Here is a 5362-nt window from a genome sequence, read left to right on the forward strand (position 1 = left end):
TGATATAGAATTTTTGGATAGCATAAAAGGATACTTGAATAAGAGTTTTTCAATGAAAGACCTCGGTGAAGCTGCTTATATATTGGGCATCAAGATCTATAGAGATAGATCAAGACGCTTAATTGGACTTTCACAAAGCACATACCTTGATAAAGTTTTGAAGAAGTTCAAAATGGATCAGGCAAAGAAAGGGTTCTTGCCTGTGTTACAAGGTGTGAAGTTGAGTCAGACTTAATGCCCGACCACTGCAGAAGATAGAGAGAAATGAAAGTCATTCCCTATGCTTCAGCCATAGGTTCTATCATGTATGCAATGCTGTGTACCAGACCTGATGTGTGCCTTGCTATTAGTTTAGCAGGGAGGTACCAAAGTAATCCAGGAGTGGATCACTGGACAGCGGTCAAGAACATCCTGAAATACCTGAAAAGGACTAAGGATATGTTTCTCGTTTATGGAGGTGACAAAGAACTCATCGTAAATGGTCACATCGATGCAAGCTTTGACACTGACCCGGATGACTCTAAGTCACAAACCGGATAAGTATTTATATTGAACGGTGGAGCTGTAAGTTGGTGCAGTTCTAAGCAAAGCGTCGTGGCGGGATCTACGTGTGAAGAGGAGTATATAGCTGCTTCGGAAGCAGCAAATGAAGGAGTCTGGATGAAGGAGTTCATATCCGATCTAGGTGTCATACCTAGTGCATCGGGTCCAATGAAAATCTTTTGTGACAATACTGGTGCAATTGCCTTGGCAAAGGAATCCATATTTCACAAGAGAACCAAGCACATCAAGAGACGCTTCAATTCCATCCGTGATCAAGTCAAGGAGGGAGACATAGAGATTTTTAAGATGCATACGGATCTGAATGTTGCAGACCCGTTGACTAAACCTCTCTCACGAGCAAAACATGATTGCACCAAGACTCCATGGGTGTTAGAATCATTATTGTGTAATCTAGATTATTGACTCTAGTGCAAGTGGGAGACTAAAGGAAATATGCCCTAGAGGCAATAATAAAGTTGTTATTTATATTTCCTTATATCATGATAAATGTGTATTATTCATGCTAGAATTGTATTAACCGGAAACTTAGTACATGTGTGAATACATAGACAAACAGAGTGTCACTAGTATGCCTCTACTAGACTAGCTCGTCGAATCAAAGATGGTTAAGTTTCCTAGCCATAGAGATGAATTGTCATTTGATTAACGGGGTCACATGATTAGAGAATGATGTGATTGACTTGACCCATCCGTTAGCTTAGCATGATGATCGTTTAGTTTGTTGCTATTGCTTTCTTCATGACTTATACATGTTCCTATGACTATGAGATTATGCAACTCCCGAATACCGGAGGAACACTTTGTGTGCTATCAAACGTCACAACGTAATTGGGTGATTATAAAGATGCTCTACAGGTGTCTCCGATGGTGTTTGTTGAGTTGGCATAGATCGAGATTAGGATTTGTCACTACGATTGTCGGAGAGGTGTCTCTGGGCCCTCTCAGTAATGCACATCACTATAAGCCTTGCAAGCAATGTGACTAATGAGTTAGTTGCGGGATGATGCCTTACGGAATGAGTAAAGAGACTTGCCGGTAACGAGATTGAACTAGGTATTGAGATACCGACGATCGAATCTCGCGCGAGTAACATACCGATGACAAAGGGAACAACGAATGTTGTTATGCGGTTTGACCGATAAAGATCTTCGTAGAATTTGTGGGAACCAATATGAGCATCCAGGTTCCTCTATTGGTTATTGACCAGAGACGAGTCTCGGTCATGTCTACATAGTTCTCGAACCCGTAGGGTCCGCACGCTTAACGTTCGATGATGATCGGTATTATGAGTTTATGTGTTTTGATGTACCGAAGGTTGTTCGGAGTCCCGGATGTGACCACAGACATGACGAGGAGTCTCGAAATGGTCGAGACATAAAGATCGATATATTGGAAGGCTATGTTTGGACATCGGAGAATGGTTCCGGGTGAGTTCGGGCATTTACCGGAGTACGAGGGGGGGGGGGGTTACCGGAACCCCCCGGGGAGTCTATGGGCCTTATTGGGCCTTAGTGGGAGAGAGGAGGAGGCGGCCAAGGTGGGGGCGCCCCCCAAGCCCAATCCAAATTGGGGTTGGGGGCCGGCCCCCCTTTCCTTCTCCCTCTCTCCTCCTTCCTTCTTCTCCTACTCCAACTAGGGAAGGGGGAATCCTACTCCCACCGGGAGTAGGACTCCCCCCTTGGGCGCGCCATGAGAGGGCCGGCCCTCCCCTCCTCCACTCCTTTATATACGGGGGAGGGGGGCACCCCATAGACACACAAGTTGATTGTTTAGCCGTGTGCAGTGCCCCCTCCACAGATTTCCACCTTGGTCATGCTGTTGTAGTGCTTAGGCGAAGCCCTGCGTTGGTAACTTAATTGTCACCGTCGTCATGCCGTCTTGCTGACGAAACTCTCCCTCGACCTCAGCTGGATCTAGAGTTCGTGGGACGACACCGAGCTGAACGTGTGTAGATCGCGGAGGTGCCATACTTTCGGTACTAGGATCAGTCGGATCGTGAAGACGTACGACTACATCAACCGCGTTGTCATAACGCTTCCGCTTTCGGTCTAGGAGGTACGTGGACAACACTCTCCCCTCTCGTTGCTATGCATCACCTAGATGGATCTTGCGTGTGCGTAGAATTTTTTGAAATTACTGCGTTCCCTAACAGTGGCATCCGAGCCAGGTCTATGCATATATGTTATATGCACGAGTAGAACACAAAGAGTTGTGGGCGATAATAGTCATACTTCTTACCAGCATGTCAAACTTTGATTCGGCGGTATTGCTGGATGAAGCAGCCCGGACCGACATTACGCGTAGGCTTACGCGAGACTGGTTCTACCGACGTGCTTTGCACAGAGGTGGCTGGCGGGTGTCAGTTTCTCCAACTTTAGTTGAATCGAGTGTGACTACGCCCGGTCCTTGTTGAAGGTTAAAACAACACATCGTTGTGGTTTGATGTGTAGGTAAGAACGGTTCTTGCTCAGCCCGTAGCAGCCACGTAAAACTTGCAACAACAAAGTAGAGGACGTCTAACTTGTTTTTGCAGGGCATGTTGTGATGTGATATGGTCAAGACATGATGCTAAACTTTATTGTATGAGATGATCATGTTTTGTAACAGAGTTATCGGCAACTGGCAGGAGCCATATGGTTGTCGCTTTATTGTATGCAATGCAATCGCCCTGTAATTGTTTTTACTTTATCACTAAGCGGTAGCGATAGTCGTAGAAGCAATAGTTGGCGAGACGACAACGATGCTACGATGGAGATCAAGGTGTCGCGCCGGTGACGATGGTGATCATGACGGTGCTTTGGAGATGGAGATCAAAGGCACAAGATGATGATGGCCATATCATATCACTTATATTGATTGCATGTGATGTTTATCCTTTATGCATCTTATTTTGCTTAGTTCGGCGGTAGCATTATAAGATGATCTCTCACTAAATTTCAAGGTACAAGTGTTCTCCCTGAGTATGCACCGTTGCGAAAGTTCGTCGTGCCGAGACACCACGTGATGATCGGGTGTGATAAGCTCTACGTTCACATACAACGGGTGCAAGCCAGTTTTGCACACGCAGAATACTCGGGTTAAACTTGACGAGCCTAGCATATGCAGATATGGCCTCGGAACACTGAGACCGAAAGGTCGAGCGTGAATCATATAGTAGATATGATCAACATGGTGATGTTCACCATTGAAAACTACTCCATCTCACGTGATGATTGGACATGGTTTAGTTGATTTGGATCACGTGATCACTTAGATGATTAGAGGGATGTCTATCTAAGTGGGAGTTCTTAAGTAATATGATTAATTGAACTTTAATTTATCATGAACTTAGTACCTGATAGTATTTTGCATGTCTATGTTGTTGTAGATCAATGGCCCATGCTACTGTTCCTTTGAATTTTAATGCGTTCCTAGAGAAAGCTAAGTTGAAAGATGATGGTAGCAACTACACGGACTGGGTCCGTAACTTGAGGATTATCCTCATTGCTGCACAGAAGAATTACGTCCTGGAAGCACCGCTAGGTGTACCACCCGCGCCGGCAATTGCAGACATTGTGAATTCCTGGCAGTCGCGTGTTGATGACTACTCGATAGTTCAGTGTGCCATGCTTTACGGCTTAGAACAGGGACTTCAACGTCGTTTTGAACGTCATGGAGCATATGAGATGTTCCAGGAGTTGAAGTTAATATTTCAAGCAAATGCCCGGATAGAGAGATATGAAGTCTCCAATAAGTTGTACAACTGCATAATGGAGGAGAATAGTTCTGTCAGTGAACATATACTCAGAATGTCTGGGTACCACAACCACTTGACTCAGTTGGGAGTAAATCTTCCTGATGATAGTGTCATTGAAAGAGTTCTTCAATCACTGCCACCAAGCTACAAGAGCTTCGTAGAACTATAATATGCAAGGGATGGATAAGACAATTCCCGAGCTCTTCGCAATGCTAAAGGCCGCGGAGGTAGAAATCAAGAAGGAGCATCAAGTGTTGATGGTCAACAAGACCACCAGTTTCAAGAAAAAGGGTAAAGGGAAGAAGGGGAACTTCAAGAAGAACGGCAAGCAAGTTGCTGCTCAAGTGAAGAAGCCCAAGTCTGGACCTAAGCCTGAGACTGAGTGCTTCTACTGCAAAGGGACTGGTCACTGGAAGCGGAACTGCCCCAAGTATTTGGCGGATAAGAAGAATGGCAAGGTGAACAAAGGTATATGTGATATAGATGTTATTGATGTGTACCTTACTAATGCTCGCAGTAGTGCCTGGGTATTTGATACTGGTTCTGTTGCTAATATTTGCAACTCGAAACAGGGACTACGGATTAAGCGAAGATTGGCTAAGGACGAGGTGACGATGCGCGTGGGAAATGGTTCCAAAGTCGATGTGATCGCCGTCGGCACGCTACCTCTACATCTACCTTCGGGATTAGTTTTAGACCTGAATAATTGTTATTTGGTGCCAGCGTTAAGCATGAACATTATATCTGGATCTTGTTTGATGCGAGACGGTTATTCATTTAAATCCGAGAATAATGGTTGTTCTATTTATATGAGTAATATCTTTTATGGTCATGCACCCTTGAAGAGTGGTCTATTTTTGTTGAATCTCGATAGTAGTGACACACATATTCATAATATTGAAGCCAAAAGATGCAGAGTTGATAATGATAGTGCAACTTATTTGTGGCACTGCCGTTTGGGTCATATTGGTGTAAAGCGCATGAAGAAACTCCATTCTGATGGACTTTTGGAATCACTTGATTATGAATCACTTGGTACTTGCGAACTGTGCCTCATGGGCA

The sequence above is a fragment of the Triticum aestivum genome, chromosome 1D (genome assembly GCF_018294505.1).
Source record: "Triticum aestivum cultivar Chinese Spring chromosome 1D, IWGSC CS RefSeq v2.1, whole genome shotgun sequence".
In the NCBI taxonomy this organism is placed as follows: domain Eukaryota; kingdom Viridiplantae; phylum Streptophyta; class Magnoliopsida; order Poales; family Poaceae; genus Triticum; species Triticum aestivum.